Genomic DNA, 24035 nt, shown 5'->3' with positions numbered 1-24035 from the left:
TAGGTTGTGTGTGTGTATGTGTGCGTGTGCGCATGTGTTTATAGGTTGTGTATATATATTATACACACATATATGCAGGTCAGAAAACATCATTATAAAGTAAAAACTAAACAAAGTTCCTACCTCACTTCTGTGCTAGGACACTAATAATAACCCAGCACTTGCCTGGGTTTTTCCTCCTTTCTCTCTTCATGGTCAAGGTCATTATTAAGTTGAATAGGTTATACCTATCGTATATTAATTGCATTAATATCTCAATTTAAGCCCTTCTGGGATTCTATTTTCTAACATACTGTCTCTTCCCATTCTGATCCCAAACTATAAATGTAGTACAAGTAAAAACCATACTGAAAAACACACACTTAGCCTACTTGCCTTTTGTAGGTTAATGCTTAATCCTTCTTTCTCTCTGAGCCCTGCCAAGGAGATAGTCACAGGTTAAGCATGATCATGATGGATATGTAAAGCAGAGGTAAGTCACGCTAGATGATAGCCAGCCTAAATGGTAACAGTCAAGCCAAAATGGGTCAACAAAGATGACCAGAACCACCAATCCAATCTGTGGGTCCTACAAGCATGGACAAACTCAGGCAAGTTCAGCCTAGCATGGGTCAGATAAGATAAACATAGAAGATCTATGAATGAGGTGATAAGAATTGTATGATTCCCCTGGATAACAATTTCATGCACAAAATAATTGTGATTTAAGTCTTCCTTAATTATTTAACTCATCAACCTATATCTAATCAACCTAGTCTGTTCTTAAGTTAGAATTCATTACAGTTACTTACTTATTCTTGCAATTGTATTATGTTCTTTAACATGGATGACAAAAAGACTGACAAAAGCATATTGTCAACATTCAATTAATTTAATTCCAAGATAACATATAGCCACCCCTTAATATATTGTTATATATCTCCCCTAATCTCAATTGCTGTCATGACCTTCATCTGTAAAATAGGAATCTTAATGCGGCTTATGTCGATAGGTTCAATGTACTTTTTAAATGATACAATGTGTATAAATTAGTCAGCAGATGAGCCTGATTCATACAATCTAGTGAGTATTCTATGCACATCAGGTTTTATTTTTTGGAAAGAAAAATTATTATATTTACAAGTTGTCACTATGAGCAGAACAATTATTCACATTTAAAAAAAGAGAATGTGTAAGTGAGAAGAGGAAAAATGGTGTAGCAACATGTGTTTACTGAGATAAAATTTGTACATGTCAAAGTTTATAGAAGTATGCTTTCAAGAAGTTCAAATAAACTTATTGTTTCTAATATTTTGTACAGCACAATATATGCAGTATATTAAAGCATTTTCTAAAAAGGAATTATATAATCCCCTTTATCTTTTTGTAAATGTATAATTTGCAAAGAGTATTGTTAGAAAAAATCATATAACAATGAATAAATAAATATGACAACTATAAGTGTATAGGTGTGTTATATATGTGTGGATAGATAGATAGATTGATATATAGATAGATAGGTAGGTAGGTAGATATATGATAGAGATAGATAGATGGATAGATGATAGATAGATAGATAGATGCTAGATAGATAGATAGATAGATAGATAGATAGATAGATAAATAGGTAGATAGATGATAGATAGATGGATGGATGGATGGATAGATAGATAGATAGATAGATAGATAGATAGATAGATAGATAGACAGATGATAGATGACAGATGATAGACAGTATATGTGTGTGTTCCAAACTATCAATTATCTGCCTCAAGCCAGCAAAAGCAAGAATTTTCAATAATTAAGGTCCAGAAGTGGCACACACTTCAGCTTACAAGTCATAGGTTTGTTCTAACTCAATCCCATCAACAAATGTTTCTGGAAAGAAAGAGTAACTGAGCCACCACCTCATTAGCCCCTGATGGAAATCTGAATCCTTCCAACAGTGTAATATTATCTTCTGTTGGGTAAGGATCACGCAATGGAGGAAGTGTACAAAGAATTTTCATATAAAGTGTCTTTCTTTTACAATCTCACCAACACTCTGGGGAAATTAGGTCAATAACCATTATCTTTACTTCACAAATGAGAAACTGGGACTCAGAGTGGTTAAATGACTTGCCCAAGGTCACAAAGTTAGTCATAATTTTATATCCTTTTCCCAAAAGTCTTGTCCTATTTCTTATATAATTAACCTCGCTTTCCCCCAAATATTCACTCATCCAACAACTTAAATTAATTTTAGTATTACTACTTTATGATTGTTACATTTAGCATCCTTCCCAAAATACACTAAACAAAAAGAACTTCATGAGGATCCTGTAATTAGGATAAAACAATATTGAGTGTTCTATATGTTAATCCCATTTCTTCACTTTTTTTAAACTCAAAACTTATTCTATTTGTGTTAAATTTACTTAATAAGATCAAGTGCAATAAACACAATCATTCTTTTTTTTATTTTATTTAAACACCTTGATTACATACATGATTGTGTTTGGGTTTCAGTCATGTAAAGAACACCACTCATCACCAGTGCAACATTCCCATCACCAATGTCCCAAATCTCCCTCCTCCCCACCCAACCCCCCGCCTATACTCTAAACAGGCTCTCTATTTCCCTCATACATTCTCATTATTAGGACAGTTCAAAATGTAGTTATTTCTCTAATTAAACTCATCACTCTTTGTGGTAAGCTTCCTGAGGTGAGCTGGAACTTCCAGCTCTTTTCTCTTTTGTGTCTGAAATTTATTATTGCAAGAATGTCTTTCATTTTTCTTAAAACCCATAGATGAGTGAGACCATTCTGTGTTTTTCTCTCTCTCTCTGACTTATTTCACTCAGCATAATAGATTCCATGTACATCCATGTATAGGAAAATTTCATGACTTCATCTCTCCTGACAGCTGCATAATATTCCATTGTGTATATGTACCACAGTTTCTTTAGCCATTCGTCTGTTGAAGGGCATCTTGGTTGTTTCCAGAGTCTTGCTATGGTAAATAGTGCTGCAATGAATATAGGGTTTTTGTATTGTATTTTTGTGTTCCTAGGGTATATTTCAAGGAGTGGTATAGCTGGATCGTATGGGAGCTCGATTTCCAGTTTTTGGAGGAATCTCCATATCGCTTTCCATAAAGGTTGAACTAGCGGGCATTTCCACCAGCAGTGGATAAGAGTTCCTTTCTTTCCACATCCCCGCCAACACTGTTTATTCTCATTCTTTGTGATGTGTGCCATTCTCTGTGGTGTGAGGTGGTATAAACACAATCATTCTATATGGAAAACCTCTCTGTTGTTGGAGGGTTTTTTTGGTATTTGGGAGGAAGGTATTTAGTTGATTGATCTTCCCAGATGTGCTCAGGGGTTGAAAGAAGCTCCCAGATTACCCAGAAAGGAGGTGTGAACCTGACAAGTCAGAACTCTAGTGAGTGAGTCAGTGTTGCTCTGGCCCAGCAATGCTGAGAATAATTGTGACCATACCACGAAGTAGAGTTGGGGATGCATATGGTACCAGGGATCAAACTCATGGACTTATGCAGGTAAAAATTGATACCGCCCTTTTGATTAACCCCTAGCCAAACTTTCTGTATAATGTTCATAACCCCACCACTTTCATTCCAATTTCTTTAATTTGAAGTTTTTACTTAAACTATTGTTTTACCCTCTTTTAACCAGCTTTTTCGCACTGAAAAGTCCCTAACCCTTCCTCCTAAAACTAGCTCTTTCTTTCAGACCCAATGCCATGCTCATCCTCTTGAAGATTTCTTTTTCCTTAGGAAAACCAACATTATCTCTTCTGCACTGCCAAGAGTTCATCCTTATCTCTTTCATAGCACTGCCATAATCCACCATTTATTAGTCTTATACCTCTGATCAATCTTTACAATTGAACTCTGACCATTTATAGCTTAATCCTGAAATGTCTTTTTTCATGTGATATCCTCATTTATGGCTGACCTGCTACTATTGTTCTCTCTGTTTGGAAAGCTGTCTTTCTCTGACTCAGTGTCTCTCTTTCTAGTTTCTTTCTAGTCATCAGTTAAATCTCAATAAAAAAAATATTTTCTCAAAGAAGTGTTCTCTAAATCTGATACCTGGTAAATCTTCTAGTTCTTTGTATAAACAGGACGTGGCATTTTTATCTTGATATTTCACAAGTGTACTGTGAATTTAGTTTATATTGGGCCTTCCAAACTGAGGTCTCAGTGTTATTTTCTATTAGGCCTCCCAACATGAAGTCCCCGAATCACTCCTAGTGATTCTAACGTCAGCTATTTAAGCCAGAGGGACTAATGCTTTAGTCATAAGCTGTAGTGCTGCTTAAACCCAGTGGTGGTCTAGGGGCCATGTAGTGACGAGGATTAAGTTCAGGACTTTGTTCACGCAATACTTTAATTCCAGTGCTTTGAGTTATTTCCCTACCCTTGTGCTGAGGAGAGAAGTTAAACGTATGATTCAAGTATAATTTACCCAGTTACTTTATATTCTATCAGAATTAAGCCTCAATATTTATGATAAATATTGCCATCAAAATCAGAATGAGAGAAACATAGCTCACTATAGTAAAGGCAATAAACAATAAACCTACATACAGCTAAAATCATAACAAAAATGCTCCTGGCAAGAAAAGAGAGAGCGTTTTCTTTTTAACACAAGGCTTTTTACTTTCACTACTATTATTCAGCACAGTATTTTAAATCTTAGTTTTAGTAATTAGGCAAGAAAAATAACTGAGGATACAAATTGGAAAACATGAAGTAAACATTATGACATTATAAAATATTTTACTAAAAATATTCGAATCTTCAGACAAATATCAGGAATAGACTGCAAAGTCAGTATAAAATCTTTTTAGTTCTATATGTAAAAAATGAGGTAAACACAAAACAAGAAGAGTCCATTTTTAACTGCAACAAAAATTAAGAGACTATAAGCTTATTAAAAAAAGGATTATTTACATTTAAAAAGACTGCTATTAAAAGAAATAGAAAGCCTGGGAAATGGAAAGGTATTCCAAGCTGATTGGAACTATTAATATTGTTAAAGATTATTCTACCTAAGTTTAATGCAATCTTTATCAAAATGAAAACAATGTTCTTTAGGTAATGAAACGAACATTACTAAAATTGCATGGCACTGCTACAAACTCCAGAATTCTCCATCCTGAGAAATAAGTAGCAAAACTTTATGTGCCCTAACTCCTAACTCTACTATAAAATTAGGTGATCAAAATAATATTGGTATTGGAATAAAAGAAGACACAGAGGCGGCCAGAGTGGTGGCGCAGAGCAGTAAGGTATCTGCCTTGCCAGTGCTAGCCTAGGATGAACCACAATTCGATCCTCCCATGTCCCATATGGCACCCCAAGCCAGGAGTGATTTCTGAGTGCATAGCCAGGAGTAACCCCTGAGCATCACTGGGTGTGGCCCAAAAAAGAAAAAGAAAAAAAGAAGACACAGAGACAAATGAATTAGAGTTGCAAGCCCAGAATTCTCACAAATATAGACAATTATGGCAAAAGAGCCAAGAATATGGAATAAAGAAAGATTTCAATGACAAATGGTGCTAAGAAAACTGATTAACCACATACAAAATAACAGGATGGTATCCCTAACAACATGCATAGAAATTAGCTCAAAATGAAATAAAGATTTGGATATTAGACCTAACCCTATAAAAGATATTGGAGGCAAGATCATCATGTTGATTTTGATGCTATCTTCAGATATTGGACTCCATATTCAAGGAAATTCAAAGAGAAAGTAAATGGGATTATATGGAATTTAAAAAAAAATTAGGCAAAGTAAAACAAACTATCATAAAAATAAAAACAATATGCTACTGAATGGGGAAGGATGTAAGTTCATATATTATACCTCTTAGCAAGTACTGATATTCAAGATTTATAAGAACTCCACATTTCAACATAAAATGTAAGTAACCAGAGTTGTGGGGAAAGTTATATAGAAACTTCACTAAAGAAGACACACAGATGGCCAACATGCACATAAAAAAATCATCATATCACTTATTATCAAGGAAATTAAAATCACAATGACAATGAAATATTAGAGCATACCTGTGAGAATGTCCTATAGCCAAAAGGCCAGAAACAACAAATGCTGTCAAGGATATAGAACAGTAGGACTGTTTATTCAATTAGCAAGAAAGTAAATTGGTCTAGACATTTTAGAAAACAGTGGAAAGATTTGGAAAAAATTATTATATAGTCCAGGAATTTCACGCTTAGGTACACCACAAGTATGTACTGTACAGTTCAGCACTCAACCTAGAACTTTAGTCCTCAGCATCTGGTGCTTGGTAGGTTGCATATAGTGATGGATATAGAACTAAGAGTCCACATCCTAGAAATGTGCTGCATCACTTGTGCCTTTACTGATCACTTTTCCCAATGACATTATTGTCACTAATTGAAAGTGAAAAGGATAACAAAAGACAAATAATGCTTAAAAGCAATGCATTTGCAGTTCAATGTTTAGGTTCAAATAAGAAGTTAAGTGTACTAAAAACTCAAATGATTTTAGTCAAGTAAATTAGGTATGCATAGCATCAAAAAAAAATCCCTAAATTTGCTATGTAGTAAAAATATTGTTTCATACAACACATAGCTATTGTGGGCAAAAATATGTAGCAAAAATATACACGTGAATATTGCCATATTACAACAGATATTTTATGTGTTTGTCTTTAAAGTATATTTATTCCTACTTATTGAATTTTAAATTATTTTGCGTGAACACTGAGCATATTACAAGATTATGAGTGTCTAAAACTTTTAGGGGTACAAGTTTATCACACAACACATTATTAAAATGCAATCTTGCTTCAGTACTGTCTTCCCAATCATTTTTCCTACTTGATCAGTATTAATTCTATTGATAGAATTCAAACTTTGTTTTCATGAACTGTTTTTGCATTGATTCTTTAAATATCATATGTAAAGTTCATATGGTATTTGTCCTTTTGACTCTAACTTTTTTTTTGTTTTGGGGCCACACCTAAAATGTATGTGCTCAGAAATAGCTCCTGGCCAGGGGGACCATATGGAACACCAGGGAGTCAAATTATGGTCCATCCTAGGTTAGCGTGTGCTTAGCGTGTGCAAGGCAAACACCCTACCACTTGTGCCACTACTCTAGTCCCATTGACTCTAACTTTTGTCATTTAGTATGACCCCCTTTAGTTCTACTCTTGTCACAAAAGACAATATTTCATCTTTTCTAGTTGTTTAATAGTTTTTTACTGTGATGGATCTTTATCCATAAGTCCTTAGACACTTAAATTATTTCCAGATCTTGACTAGACTATTGTAAATAGTACTTACTAGGTGTGCATTTTCCCTCTACTTCTGGTGTTTAATGCAGTCTGGTCACATATGACTTCTTGGAATAGCCTCCTACCATCCCAAGTTCCATAGTCACAGAAGGAAATCAGGTCCTTAACCTAAACGTTGAATTTACAAACTTGAAGCATACTGATATTGTCTAATCAGTTTGGGAAATGGTTTAAGTTCAGATTTCTCACAACCAACCAAGGGCTATATGTACAAATAGGTGTTTGGCCAGAAAGCAGCCTTTGCCTGACATGCTGAGCCTTTTCTACACAGGTTTATGTCAAGGAACATCATGATATGAAGCTTACCACAAAGATTGGTGAGTGTACTTAGAGAAATAACTACACCAACAACTATCATGACAATGGAAATCGTTGTGAATGTACACATTTCCATGGGATTATTATGTTACTGATCCTATTCTGATCGTGATTGTGCCCTACCCTAGGATGTGACCTGATTCTGCTCCCACCCTAGGGTGGTACCTGATTATGATGTATAAAAGCAAAGGTCTGTGGAAGGCAGGGGCTTTTTCTCTGGAACTGACTCTGGGGCTTTTGGCTTCAGCCATTTCCACTAAATAAAGCGGATATCTATCTTCAGAATAGATAAAGCCTGTGAGCTTTACACCTGCCGCATTCACCTCAGAACCGCAGGCTGAACAGGATAGTAGATACATGGTCCAAGCTGGAGGAAAGACCTCATCTTCTATCCCTCCATCAGTCAACCCCATCGAGGGTTGCTCTGCAACAGTAATGACTGAGAGAAATAGAATGCCTGTCTCCAAGACAGGCAGGGGGTGGTGGAGGAGGAAGATGGAGAGTATTGGTGGCAGGAAGGTTGCACTAGTGAAGGGGGGGTGTACATTTTTATGACTGAAACTCACTACAAACATGTTGTCTCAGAGACAAAATAGAGGAGGACTGGAGGGTCCAGCTCCTGACATGAAGCTTACCATGGGGATCATTTAGTGCAGTCACAGAAATAATTACACTGAGAACTATAACAAAATGTGACTGAGGGAAGTAGAAAGCCTGTCTAGAGTACAGGCCGGTGTGGGATGGGGAGGAAGGAGACTTGGGATATTGGTCATGGAAATGTTACACCGGTGGATTTTTTTAAATATATATGTATATATATTGTATATATTAGTATATATATGTGTGTATATATATATATAAATCAAAAAAAAGAAAAGATAAGGCCTCCCAATTCTTACCACAAGCTGTGTTCTTTACACTGACTGTATAGAAAGAAGAGGTACAGTTAATGCACCCCATATACACCTCAACCCAGGCCCTTTGCCTGGTCTGTATTGTGAATTGGGGGACAAAAAATAAAACATGTTTGTAATCATGGTGCTTAAATAAATATATTAATAAAATATAACTTAAAATTGGCCTGTTATACTGGCAGGCCAGAGGGTCAGGGTGGTTGGTATAGGATGTACTCTGAAAAAAAAAAAAGAAAAGAAAAGAAACATCACCTCTGCAGATAGATGGAAGAGGCACAGGAAGGAACTGGTAAGGCAGAAACTTTAAATAGGTGCTCAGAATCCCTCAGGCAATCTCCTGAACAACTCAGGACTTGGACAGCCCTTCAAAGATCTCCAGATCTGAGATCCAAAAGCCAATAAATAAGCATTTCTCAGATGGGAAAACAGAATCTCAGAGGAGTTGCTTTTCTTAATCATCTTGATCCAGCCTGGGTCTTCACTTCTACCCTACATTGGAGGAGTGATTGTCAAACTGAAATGCAAAATTGATGCTGATGGTGATTTATATGGGAATTCCATCCTCCCAGGGACCTAAAGTCTCAAATGACATTAATATCTTGCGCTAGATGATTGGACTAAATCTGAACTACTATTCCAAATAAAAGTTCCCTAATGCATTATTAATTTTCTCTTTCAAATGGAATATACTTTCTAGGTTGCTTCAGGCAAATAGAGACAGGACAGATGTGTTATTTGGAGAAACAGAATTGCAGAAAACAAAAGTATGTAAATGAGGCCTCTTCTGTAGACTTCAAGACTATTTTTAAACTGGTAAACTTCTTGAAGGTGACACAGTGACATTTTTTAAATAAATTCTGTCACTAGAGAACATTGACCAAAGCTCTAGTTTTTAAATGAAAGAACAAAGCGATGGAAATAGTATTTTCCAAAGCAGTAAGAGTGACTATTTCTACCAAGGAGTTTTTCTAAGTAATATGGATGAATATGCTGGGAGGTAGAACGGATAATGAGGAGTTTAACTCAAGTTCAAAGAGAAATCTTGATCCTCCAGAGCTGTTAGAAATAAATGTTTGTTGTTTCTAAGCCACCCAGTCGACGCTATTTTTTTTTAGAATGGACCAAGTGTACAAAGTTACTGGGTATAATTAAGTGAGGGAAAAGTTTGTCAATGTCTCTTCCTTTTACATAGTAAAGGAGGGAATTGAATGAGTGCAGAAATTTAATTTAAAATTAAGTAGCACATAGATGATAATGGATTCCATAGAGATGCTCAACAATCATCCTTGAGGGTCTAAAAGAAAAAATAAGCTTTTTCTGGGGCAGAGTTTAGAAAGCAGAGTAGAAAAGTAGACCAGATGAACCTCCCAGAATAATACTAGTTTAGGGATGCCCAAGACCACTGTTGGTTTATATTATTTTTTCTTTTTGGTTTATATTATTAATGAAAAGAAAGTAAAGTGTTCATTAGAAGCTGTTATGCTCAGAGTTTACTTATTACATCTAAAGGATACAAATTAAAAGGACACATAAAAAACAACAACAACAGCATGTCTTATTGCAGAGGTCCAACTTGGACAACAGAGACTGAGCAGAACCTTTGGATCCATAACATCCTAGGCTTTGGCTTAGGGACTGAACGAAAACAGGGAGCAAGTGTTACAGAAGACTGAACACAACAACAACGATGGATAGGAATCTAGAACCTAGAAACTCTATCCTAGACCCTGACCTATAACCTATGCAAATACCAAGATCGCTAGCTACAGTGGCTTGATTTTCTCACACACAACAGAGAGGAAACTTTCCTGGCATCACAAAAAAGCCTTTGGGATGGGGTAATGAGTATATATGGAGCCAAGGGTTGATCCCATGATGGTATGCTTCAAGGATGAAGAAACCCTGAATCTCTTAGGCCACGGGAATTCCCTTTCTTCCCCAGTGCTTATTGTGCCTATGCAAAAAAAAAAAAAAAAAAAAAAGTGGGGGGAACGCCAAACCGTACCACTCCAGCACCCATACTTTTTCTTGTTTTGTTTTGATTTGTTAGTTTTTGACTTTATTTTCCTTCTCTTTTTTTCTTCCACTTTTCTCATTCTTTTTCACTCTTGTGGTTATTATTTAGAGATTTATTTTTATTTTTATTTGCCAGGTCCATTTTTTTTCTTCCATTTTTCTTTTCTTTTTTCTCTCTCTCTCTCCATTCTTTTCTTTCTTTATTTATTTTTTTTTTTGGTGTAGTTGTCACCAAATTTTTTTCTCCCCTTTTTCTTATCCTTTTTGTCTCCAATGATGGTGGAATAGATGCTCAATCTACAACAAGCTGTAAAATGGAGACCAGTTGCTCTAGCATACTGTGGGGTAGAGGAGGGAGATATGGGATGCATACTGGGAACAGGGGCGGAGGGAGGACAGAACTGGCGGTGGGAATGCCCCTCATTCATTGTCAATATGTACCATAAATGATGCAGTGAAAGATTTGTAATGCACTTTGGTCACAATAAAAATTAAAAAAAAAACTACCAAAGAAACTCAGAAGATGTGATATCAGGCAATATGAATTGTGTATCTAACTGTCCTCTTCCAATGGAGTCTATGACAGCTTTCCTCTCTGAGCTGTTTCATACAACAGATCTCAGTCTCAGCCTTTTGTGGTCAAGGTAATACTGTCAGTACACAAGTGCAGCCGTAGACACTTGAGGGAACAATGAGGAGGAAATTTAAGTGCTCAAGCAAAAGGGAGAGCAAGCTACTCTCCTCTTCCTGTTTGGCTCACCAAGCATTTCAGGACCAAGGGAGTTCAGTATATATATAAAATCCCTCAGGAAGAAGATTGCACAGGAAGAGCATTAACATCCTATCCTTTACCCAAATTTTCCAAGTTCATTAATTATTCTCTCAAGATACTCAAGAGAATCAAATGGTGACACACAGAAATCAAATTTCAGGAATCTGTTTTTAAGTATCTACATCTTATTTATTGAAAGAAAGAAAGAAAGAAAGAAAGAAAGAAAGAAAGAAAGAAAGAAAGAAAGAAAGAAAGAAAGAAAGAAAGAAAGAAAGAAAGAAAGAAAGAAAGAAAGAAAGGAAGGAAGGAAGGAAGGAAGGAAGGAAGGAAGGAAGGAAGGAAGGAAGGAAGGAAGGAAGGAAGGAAGGAAGGAAGGAAGGAAGGAAGGAAGGAAGGAAGGAAAGGAAGGAGAGAGAGAAGGAAGAAGGAAAGAGAGAGAGAGAAAGAAAGAAAGAAAGAAAGAAAGAAAGAAAGAAAGAAAGAAAGAGAAGAAAGAAAGAAAGAAAGAAAGAAAGAAAGAAAGAAAGAAAGAAAGAAAGAAAGAAAGAAAGAAAGAAAGAAAGAAAGGAAGGAAGGAAGGAAGGAAGGAAGGAAGGAAGGAAGGAAGGAAGGAAAGAGAGAGAGAGAAAGAAAGAAAGAAAGAAAGAAAGAGAGAGAGAGAGAAAGAAAGAAAGAAAGAAAGAAAGAAAGAAAGAAAGAAAGAAAGAAAGAAAGAAAGAAAGAAAGAAAGAAAGAAAGAAAGAAAGAAAGAAAGAAAGAAAGAAAGAAAGAAAGAAAGAAAGAAAGAAAGAAAGAAAGAAGAAAGAAAGAAAGAAAGAAAGAAAGAAAGAAAGAAAGAAAGAAAGAAAGAAAGAAAGAAAGAAAGAAAGAAAGAAAGAAAGAAAGAAAGAAAGAAAGAAAGAAAGAAAGAAAGAAAGAAAGAAAGAAAGAAAGAAAGAAAGAAAGAAAGAAAGAAAGAAAGAATCCCTCCCTATGCATCCAGAAACTACAGGGGCAGGGCTGGGCTCAGAGCACTTGCATGCCAGGATTTCTGGGTCTTTGACTGGTATGTTGGGGGCTCTGGGTGGGACAGCTAGCCACAGGCCCCCTGGGCTGAACTCCTAGTCCAGGGGACCAAGATCCCCCCAAACCTGGTGGGTCTTCAGGGCCACGCCTGGTTAATCGGGCCCTGGGTGGAGGGGGGAGAAATCCCTTCCTATGCATCCAAAAACTACAGAACCGCGCGGGGGCTAGCGCCCCCTCGCGTACTTCATATATTAAGAGTATTCCTTACTGTTATGTTACGTTTTACGTATCCAGAATCTTTATTTTGTATTGTGCCCTTTCCCACATCCCTACAAAGCTCTTTTTTATTCCTTTACTCTCTATCCCCCCCCCCAAACATCTCTAATCTACATTACTCTTTTTAATCAGTAGTGTACAAGCCTTATCACAGACCAAAGCCGTGTATTGTGTGTAACAACCCCAAACTGTTTCAAGATACATAAAATGGACACGTATTTCTTTAGAATATTTTATGTTTTTTCTCTGACAGCTATAATTCTTACTAAATGTTGTCTTATATAGTGACGATTCTAACCACTTTTCATCTTCTCTTTTTGAGCTGTTTAACAAGGAATCTTAGAGAAAGAGTCCCCCAGATTAATGCTTATGATTGAACCATAATTGTTCTTTTTTTTTTTTTTTTTTGGTTTTTGGGCCACACCCGGTGACGCTCAGGGGTTACTCCTGGCTATGCGCTCAGAAGTCGCTCCTGGCTTGGGGGACCATATGGGACGCCGGGGGATCGAACCGCGGTCCGTCCTAGGCTAGCGCAGGTAAGGCAGGCACCTTACCTTTAGCGCCACCGCCCGGCCCCACCATAATTGTTCTTATCACCCCCATATGCGCCAAGAACACCACGTGGCATTGCTCCTTTTTTGCATAGGCACATTAAAATGGGAAAATAGTATACATATAAATAAGATCCTATCTAATAGAGATTGGTACAGACAAATCTTATAGTGCAAAGGGACCTTACACCCTGAACATTGACATAACGACCTGGCACAGACCTCAGAAGAAAGGGCATTTCCCTGAACCAGGGAAACCATCCACAAAACATCCAGGCTGGTCTATAACATCACCTGGAAGCAATCCTCTACCAAGGAAGACTCTACACTGCTCAGACATTGTCCTGCTCAAAAGAGATTTCCATTAACACTGAGAAGACTTAGCAACAACAACGACTTGCTTACAGGACAGGGCTCCCTGCATTGCCCTTTGATTGTGAGGTGAAACCAGAGGATGCTCCACATCCTGACTTCAATGTTGGATATACAGATACCAGGATCTTTAATACAGAAGCTTGATACCAACAACAGAGACTGTGTGAAAAATATAAGTGTGTTGGCACTACAGACAATGTCTTGGATTGATGTTGGATATACAGATACCAGGATCGTTAATACAGAAGCTTGATAACAACAACAGAGACTGTGTGAAAAATATAAGTGTGTTGGCACTACAGACAATGTCTTGGATTGGACGATCTAGCTTGCCTGGAGCCTAGAGTTGGTCTTGTGCCAGGAACCTTCAGGGGTTGGGTCCTTTTGTATTTAGGCCAAGGTTATTTCTGTCCATGTCCCTCATATTTTGGTGGGCCTATGCAAACAACAATTGCCACTCTAACACCATTTTTGCTGTGCTCCTTTGACTCTAATCCTTAAAAAGAACCCAGTTAAGATTTGAGGGTAACTTAAGCTAATATGCATGAATATGGAAATGTAAAAAAAATGCTATGCCTGTAATGTTTAAGGAGTTATGTAAGTTTTATGGCTTTAGATTGCCTTGTGTGCTATTAAGAAATATTATAGTGTGTTACAATCTTAATGTTCTTTGGATGAAATTTCAAAGTTGGGATATCAGCAAGGGGACTTCTGAGAATTATGTTATGTATTGTCCTTCCACTGTAACTTTACCTTGTCCTCTTTCTTTGCATCCTTGTTCTCATAATTAAAAATAAAAAAATTAAAATTAAAAAAATGCTCAGAAAAAAAATGCTCAGAAATCACCCGTGGCAGGCACGGGGGACCATATGGGATACCGGGATTCGAACCACCGTCCTTCTGCATGAAAGGCAAATGCCCTACCTCCATGCTATCTCTCCGGCCCCATCACTCTGGTCCTCTTAAACAGTTCTATGGTCCTAGTTCTTCTCCAAAATATTATTTCAATATTTCTCTAATCTTCCTTACTGGATCCCTATGAGGAGGCAGCCTTTTCAAAAATAACTATTTTAAATTTATTTTAGGCACTTTGATTTACAATATTATTAATGGCAGTGTTTTATGCAAAAATCATTTCAACACTGCACCTTCTACCAGAGTATCAGCTTCCCTCCACCATATCACCCCACACTGTCCTATACCTTGATCCCCTTACAGATATATATCCTATTACACAGTGATATATTATATCCTATTATAGACTAGTTCTCAATTTCTTTTTCCTTTGAGGATTTATTGTTACTTTACTGTTAACTTATATACCACATATGAGGGAGATCACTCTATATCTGTCCCCCTCTTTCTGAATAACTTCATTCAGCCTGAAAGTCTCAACAGAGGAGGCCTGTTTAATGATCTATTAGAGATGCAAAACTGAGGTTGATCTAACAGGGCACTAGTGAGCAAGAGGCATGAAATGGTAGCAAGAGCTGCAGGAAGCCTAAGCCCATGTTTAGAGCCACTGTGTTGCATGCAAACTGCCTCTTCTATTTGAAGTAAGAGTTCAAAGACATTTGCAGAGCCAAAAAAGGCCAGGTTGTTGAATGAAAGTTGTCTTGTCCTGTCATCCTCTTCCACCATCTATATGAATTCTGAATGTCACAACATGCAACTCTTTTCACTACCGCTTTTAACAGAAATAAATATAAAGGCAGAAAGACATGAAGACTTACCATGAGCTCATGGTGCCTTGATCAAAGAAGGTTTAGTCAACAACGGTGTTTCAAATGGTTTTTTTTTGTCCGCATCCTGGAGGTTTGAGCACCCTGGGGCACTACACAATAATAAGATTCTAGAGGAGTGAAAGGTATACTTTTCTTTGTAAAAGAGGATGGGAGCAATTCTGAAAAATGGTGGGAAAGAAGGCCCATATTTGAGTCTTCAAATATAAATTTTTGTTCAGCGAAGAAAAAATATTAGAAAAGAGATCATATTGTCATGGGTTTTAAAATTGTTTTCCTTAAATTCGCATCCTCATGATCTTGCCATTTGTGAATCCTCATGTTTCTCCAAGGTTCTACTAGTCTGGTTACAACTAATCTAAATGAAAATCTTTTATTTAATTCATTTGTAAATGTGGGCAACAGTTTTCTTGACAATGTCATGAGACCAAAGGTACTGAGAAGATTGATAAATAAGTTGGGGTTGGAGCCCTGAAAAAGAAGTAGAAGGAAGGCATAAGGAATTTTATCTGGAGTACAATCTAGAGGTGTCTGACATGCACAGGGTGAGAGAAGTTTCTAATTTTCAAAGAAATGGTGCTTTGTGAGATGTGTTCCCAGTGATATTGCTTGAGAAAGAAGATTCCAAACCAACCCAAATCAGGGGAACAGATGGACCCTAAATGCAGGTAACAGGATGGATACTTGCTTGAAAGTTAAGCAGATGAATCAGGCAAGACCACCACTGTGGCCACTTGCAGCTAAAAAAAAAAAGAAACAAAAAAAAAAAACAGCAATAGTAATGCAAATAGTAATCATAAAAAGGCAAGGACTGGTTTCATTTTATTTTGTTTTGTTTAAAGACGGTTTTTGTTATAGTTTAGGTAACATGGTCACAATAAAGTTAATGTTTATGATCTGTAGGTACAACATTACTGCACCCCACAAAACCAAAGTGCTGTGATTCTCCTTCCCTGCCCCCTCTGACACCCAAAACCGGCTTAAAGCAACAAAACTTAGTCTGAATGGAAAAGTGCTTGTAAAATCCTCTCTTAGTTCTGTCTTATAGAAATTCCTACAGGAAGAATAAAAGAATCCTGAGATCCTTCCAGGAAGCCATTTGGGAAGCATAAGTCATGGAAATACTTTTTGTGCCTACAATCATTTTTATGACCATTCTACACCTCTGTACTCTCAGGTAGGTGGCCTTGGAAAGCTCAGTTGCAATTGTAATGTGAAAGAAATATTAAACACAGGTGTTTTCTCAATTAACTAACTTTCAATTTTGTAGGGGATTATTTTTCCATGATTGGAGAGTAAATGATCTATAAAGAAAATTATTTAAAACTTTGCCTAGATACAAATACTCCAATTGTGTGTTCTTATTTGAAAGAGAAAGGTATCAAGTGAACCTTAGCATAATATATTAAACAGTGAAAAAATTAGTTAATTAACAAGTTTTCCATGCTTATTTCAAAAATGACATACTTTCTTAGTTTGGGGGTATTTGTTTGGATATGATGTTACCAATATACTTATTTGACAAAGCCATATGTCTATGCTTTTTTGTCTATGTTACTTAGTACATATTAGTAAAATTTGGGACATGTATGGCTTATAAGAAGCAGTCTCTTAGTACTGTTATATGATATAACTTTTCTAACTTCTAGTTTGGAGAGGAATGGCAGTGCTCATTTTCAGAATGGAAAACTTTTATATTGAGAACAAAACCAGCAAGTAGAGGTCACAGCTGGTGGAAAATAAAATCTCAAAATGGGACAGGCACCATCTTTGTCAAAGGAAGGGATGCCTAAGTTTCTTTATGAGTACTTCCAATAAATAACTGATCAAACCACTTTTATAGTAACACAAGAAGAGGTAAACTAGGACAAGGTAGGAGAGAAAACTTAATGGTCCTTAGATAAAAGTCTCCTCTGAAAAGGAGAGTTAAAAGTTAAAAAAAATTTTCAGTTAAAAAGGATGTGTTCTGATTCTAGTGCCCATCCTCCCTTAGCAATGACATAGCACAAATAGAAGATTGAACTTAAAAAAAAAGTAAGTAAATTAAAGAAGGCAGGATGGTTTTGTTTCTGTAAATGTCTTGAACAAAGCATGTGTTTCTACTTAATACTGGATAAGCTCCAACTGATGTCTAGATCCTTGTCAAAATGTTTACTTTGCTGTGGGATTTTTTTTTCCAGTGGGGCAATATGAAGCCATGGCTACAGCTCTGGACTTCAAAATGGTTGCCAATTTCTCTTGAAACACAATGTTTTACCCCCTTTACCCAGCTTCATTCTAGTGAATTTCTTTTAGGTTTTGTGCCTTAAAATGATCAATCTTGGCTAAAACAGAAAAAGAAGAAATGTTTGATGAAGAGAGTTAATTCACCAAAGCAACTTACTAAGACAAAAAATAAATAGATGCTTCAAAATATTTGCACAATTATCTGATATCATGTGAAACATTTAAAAATTGCCCTTATTTTTAAGCAATTAAATACTGACCTGGTATTATAAAACCACTACAGAGCAAAGTTTAAATAAAAAGATAGGAGGGAGATGAGAGATGGTGGAAAGCTACAAACATGTTTGTCACCTTGATGCTTAAATAAAGATATTACTTTAAAAAAATAAATAAAATAAAAAGGTTACTAACTTGGTATGTATTCAACTTTGTAGGCTCATCTAAGTTAAAAAAATATGCCATGAATTATAGTATGTCAAGACAATAAATGAGTAATCCTGAATGGTTTTATCTTACATTTGTATTAGAAAACTAAACCACATAATAAAATCCACAGACTATGATGCAAGAGACAACAGAACAATATAAAAGTAGAAAAAAACATGTCTGTGGATAACAGCTGTTTCATTAAAGACAAAAGAATTTTGTTTCCAAAAAAAAGTAACTTAAGGCTTTGATGATCACTCTAAAAGGATTTTATTTTCCCTTTACAACTTAATGATCCTTTCTGTCAATTTTTTTTCAACTTCTGGGTAAAATATCCACATTTCCATTCCCTCACATGAGTTGTGAAGTTGTAATACCTAAGATCTAGATCTTTGATCCTGCCTCAACATCTTTGACTCCAGGTATATAAGTCAGTGTTAGCTAGTTGACACTCCAAAGCATAATGAGTTAAAACTAAAGTTGATCATTAGTTCTTGATTCTGTGGAATGTTTGGCTCATCCTAGCATTAGTTTCAGCTTTATCTGGGTCTCCTAAAGAACTATCTAGGCATCTTAACCTTGTCAGAACTATTCCTTGTGGGGGGAAAAAGGGCCAGTGCAGAGTAAAAGCATATTTCAAGCACTTCACTATTGCTCCATTAGCAAAAAGCAATCATACGTATAAGTTCAGTCTACCTGAGAGACTAGACACAGGTAACAGACATGAACAATTTGGGGTCATTATTATAACTGTCACTTGAGACTAGTCAATTAACCTCTCAGGGACATCTCTAAATTTAGAAACATAATTCTTCTTCATTTAAAAAGAAAAGTGTTGGGGCAGTTCAATGAAAAGGCTCTAAAATTGTATTATACTAATGATATATGACATAAAAAATAGCTGTTATATTTTACCAATCAAAATTCATCACCAAGTACACCTCATTCAAATGTTGGCTTTCATCTTTCATACCCATCTATCTCCAAAGCAGCCAATTTAGGAGCTGTAGAATTTGAGTTCTATCTTCAGATTTAACAAAATTCTCTGCTCTGGACACAATAGTGGACTGCGAATGCTCTGGTCTCCCTCCCTCCCTCCCACCTCTCCCCAGGACACAGAGAATCTTCTTTCTCAGCCCTATGCTTTCAACCTTTGGAATCCAGAATTCTGATGAATTCCTGTGCCACTGTGTCTCTGTGACACTGTTCAGAACTGCCTTGCAGACAGAACCCCTGTAGAGCAGGGGAACCTCCTGTTCCAGGGAACCCTGGAGAGGAGATTGTTCTGGAGATTCTCTTTGAGGATGAAAGCTTCAGAGATGCCACCACACCAGAGATGGGGAAAGACAACACAAAGAAGAGTGTCATTGCCCGATGATTAGTCATTTCTAATTGGGCTTGATCTTGAACCTCCCTCCTACCTCACACAGAGCTCTGATTAAAGAAGATAATATCTATCAATACTATTTTTATCCTGGGGCACTCCTAAGCCCCATTGATCATGCTGAGCTTCTCCCCATAGCCTCACCTACACCACTGGCTGTGTCCTATTTCTCTTCAGATATCCCAGTCCCTCTTTTGCTGCTATAAAGAATTGTTAGAAGGAAATAAACTCTCTTGGATCATCATCCTCTGAACTGTTCCTTCCTGGAAAAATTGAAGCCACAGGATAATCTCTATTGCTACTTTTCCCTGTTCTCCACGAATATTAGGAGACATGAGTCTTTAGACTCTACCATTTTTTCCCAACTTCTTTTGGAATTTACTTAGCAGTTGTTCTTTTTCAAGTCAGACAGTTTTCTCCTTTGTTCATTCCTGAAGATCTCTGAATTCAGTTCTGCTACTTTAAAAAAATATTATTATGAATTTGTCCATACATATTGGCTATTTTCATTGCTGGGCTACTAGTACTTAGTGCACATTTTACTTGAATTTGTCAAGTAAATAATAATTTGTCAAGTAAATGTAATAAATACATCCAGCTATAATTAGTTCCTCATATGTTTCTCTTCCAATGAAAAGTTGGAGGCCAGAGAAACTTTTATATTCAAATAGTAATTCTGAAATATTTAATGATATTTTGTTGAATTAATTGCACTGCATACATCATTTATTTATAAATTAATTTTCAAACTGATTTCTGACTCTAAACTCCTATAGCCTGTGTCTTAGGATATTTTTATATGAAGGAATACTCATAAATTCAAAATCAGTTAAATATTCTCAACTCTGTATTCTTTAAAATTTGTATAAATAAAAAAACAAATTTTGATGTATAATATTACTTGAGAAAAGTTGAGTTATATTTAGCATAACTTTAACTAGAAAGAAATATCCATATAAAAATATGATCAAGGAAATACATCAGGGGCCAGAGTGGTGGCATAAGAAGGCATCTGCCTTGCCTACACTAGCCTAGGACAGGCCGTGGTTTGATCTTATATGGTCCCCCAAGCCAAAAGCGATTTCCAAGCGCATAGTCAGGAGTGCACCTAAGCATCACTGGGTGTGGCCCAAAAAAACAAACAAACAAACAAACAAACAAAAAAAGGAAATATATCACAGAATCATAGAAGAGCTCCAAAAGAAACAAGAAAAGCTATATTCTCAAAACCAAAGAACACACAAATGGAGTCACTATGTTTGCACCTGAACAGCTTCATGGATTCACTCTATTCTTGAAAGAGATGTAAGCCAAACCGTGAAAAATCATGGGTACAGAGCACACAGCAGGAAGCTAGCAATCATAGCCAAGCCCCCACCCTGCTTCATCCACCAACCAGAATCACTGTTTTGCCTATGGACCTGCCTCAGCATCCCTCTATGATTCTCCTTGTGAACACCAATCTGATCAAACTTCAGTGACAACCGTTTTGGGCTGATATCATCAGAGCTTTTTGGAGCTTCTTTTTCTTCTTCCAGAAGGTCTGATGACTGAGTATACATCTCTCAAATTTACACTAACAGTTATAGTGCTTTGAATTTTTGGATAACTTTATTTGTTTTTCATGCTATCATCTCAATAGGAAGACACCATTTTAACAGAACAGCCAATAAGAGCTTAATAAACCTTCTGCTACTGTATTAATGACTTCATTAGAGATACAACAATTTTTACAAATGGGCTTGCTACTATACTTTTATCTTTTTTAACTTTCTTCTCTACCCCCCCTTTTTTTGTTTGTTTATGTGCCACACCCGGTGATACTCAGGGGTTACTCCTGGCTATGCATTAGAAATGCTCCTGACTTGGGGGACCATACAGGATGCCAGGAAATCGAACCATGTTCTATCCTGGGTCAGCCACGTGCAAGGTGAATGCCCTACCACTATGCTATTGCTCCCTTCTTCTCTTTCTTTTAAAAATTAAAAAAATCGTTAATAAATAATTTTTAATAATTATTTTATTCTCGGGGCCAGAGAGATAGCATGGAAGGCATTTGCCTTTCATACAGAAGGTCATCGGTTCAAATCCCGGCATCTCATATGGTCCCCCTGAGCCTGCCAGGAGCGATTTCTGAGCATAGAGCCAGGAGTAACCCCTGAGCGATGCCAGGTGTGACCCAAAAATAATAATAATAATAATTTTATTCTCACTTATCTGAAAACACATGTATTATGTTCAACTATGTTAACTATATGGCACATTTTCATTAAAGTTAAAAAAAGGGGGCCAAAGGGTGGAGCTAGCAGTAAGATGTCTGCCTTGCCTGCCATAGCCTAGGACACACTGCTGTTCAATTCCCCAGTGCCCCATATGGTCCCTCAAGCCAGGAGCAATATCTCAGTGTATAGCCAGGAGTAGCTCCTGAGCATCACCAGGTGTCACCCAAAAATAAATAAATAAATAAATAAAAGAGAGAAAAAGAAAATAAAGTTAAAAAAGAACAGAATGTCATGAGGATAATACAACATTACCAGACTTAATAAACATACAAAGCAGTTGACCTCAGAGTTCCTATTTGCATCTTGAAAGTCTTTGTCAAACAGTTAACATTCAATTAAATTTAGATTGAGTCCCCACTTGAGGAAATGTTTTCATCTTTTCTTTAAATACTGTATTCAACACCCTTCTCCCATAATATAATCAGACTTGGTGAATTGGTGAATAAGTAGAAAGTTTTGATAATAGAAACAGAAAAAAACTACTTAGAAGATACTTAAAGAGTAGGCAAACACATTTGATAACATTTGATAAGGGTTCAATAGTATTTGTTTCTAGAATATTTTCCACTTTAATGGAGGTAAAACCTATCAAATATGGAAATATTGAATAAGCTTTGTTCAAGCTATTAGATGTCTAACTCTGTATACAAGAATTTAGGTAACTCTAGGACCTTGGTATACAATATTCTATAATGTTAGCTTTTCTATGAATTAAGTCAAAATACAAAGTCTTGTTCAAACTTAAATAACCAAACTTTTTTTTTTTTGGGCCACACCCGGCAGTGCTCAGGGGTTACTCCTGGCTGTCCGCTCAGAAATAGCTCCTGGCAGCCATGGGGGACCATATGGGACACCGGGATTCGAACCACCTACCTTTGGTCCTGGATTGGCTGCTTGCAAGGCAAACACCGCTGTGCTATCTCTCCGGGCCCTAAATAACCAAATTTAACAAGGTGCCAGCTATGGCGGCAGGCTAGGGCAGTGGGGGGTGGTATGGGATTCTGGGAACATTGGTGAAAGGATGTTGCCACTGGTTGTGGGATTGGTGTTAAAACATTGTATGCAGGGGCCGGAGAGATAGCATGGAGGTAAGGCATTTGCCTTTCATGCAGAAGGTCATCAGTTCAAATCCCGGTGTCCCATATGGTCCCCTGTGCCTGCCAGGAGCAATTTCTGAGCATGGAGCCAGGAATAACCCCTGAGCACTGCCAGGTGTAACCCAAAAAACACACACACACACACAAGAACATTGTATGCCTAAAATTTAACTGTGAAAAACTTTAAAATCACAATGATGTAAGTAATAAAACAATCTCAGACCCTATACCCCACTTCAAAGTCTTGTAACAATAAAGCCCCCAAAACTTATGAGTAGAATTCAAAAGTATGAAAAGCACAAGTCTATATTTACTAGGCTAATTCAGGGGGGAAATCTTATCCACTCAAATATAGTCAATATTGTTGTACTTTACTTTGTATACACACTATAGTCACATCTAATTTATTTTTAAATATCAGATTTGTTCTTCTTTAAATATAGTAATTAACTACTTTCAAGTTACGCTCTCTCTAAATACTGAACATTTTACTCTTAAATTAGAATGTGATGACATCCACAAATTGCATGGATTCACTTGGGTGGAGTCCTCCCTGCAGTGAGCAGCATTCTTGAACCTTCCATAATAGAGTAAAATTCCCAATTTCCAAAAGGCAAAAGTTTTATGGATTCATCTCAGTGATAATTCTTATTTTCTTCACACTTGCCTTGGCTAGATTATAGATACAACATAGGAGAGTAGATAAAGGATTCCAAATGGTTTGTTAACATGTGATATAAGCCATAATACTAAAGAATTCTGATGCACCTTTGAGCCAGAAAGGGAATTCCATAACAGGAAAACATACACAGAAATGATCCATGTTTGATTGATTCCAATATACACAATTTTTAGTTACCATACTCTAGTGAAATAATACCAGACCCTAAAAAAAAAAAAACGTGATCTAAACTTCAATCATCAGGAACCTTACTGTCTGTGAGTAACATCCAAGTATAAATTTTATTTCTATTTCTTCAGTCATAAATCACTGCTTAAATAAGAGGTGAGCATTTTGATCACTGATTAAACTCTCATACATTGTTCAAAGTCTGCTGATGATTGGATCTGATTCTTACTCAAGGATACCACCTGGAAAGGCAGAATTGTGCTTCCCACTGAAAATTTCACAATGCAAGTCATAAAAGCAATTAATCCAAAGAGTGAAATAACAAAATAAGATGAAAGTACCACAGAAAATTACCAATGACAATATTGACAGTAAAATTATAATGTTAAATAAACAAACTATGGTGTAAATTCTGATCCCATTCCTCTTAAAAAACACTTGACACATGCAACTACAAACAT

The 24035-nt window shown here is 36.5% G+C and overlaps 1 non-coding gene across 1 annotated transcript; it reads left to right on the top strand.

Moving 5' to 3' along the window:
* The first annotated feature begins 8540 nt into the window (after positions 1 to 8540).
* Positions 8541 to 8673, top strand: LOC125996893 (small nucleolar RNA SNORA51). The gene has a single exon (XR_007491555.1). It is a non-coding gene; the product is annotated as a small nucleolar RNA SNORA51 (small nucleolar RNA).
* Positions 8674 to 24035: the final 15362 nt, after the last annotated feature.

Source organism: Suncus etruscus, chromosome 18 (assembly GCF_024139225.1).
Source record: "Suncus etruscus isolate mSunEtr1 chromosome 18, mSunEtr1.pri.cur, whole genome shotgun sequence".
NCBI classification, from domain to species: domain Eukaryota; kingdom Metazoa; phylum Chordata; class Mammalia; order Eulipotyphla; family Soricidae; genus Suncus; species Suncus etruscus.
Note: the sequence above shows the minus strand (reverse complement) of the source record. Positions and strands in the feature narration are given on the sequence as shown.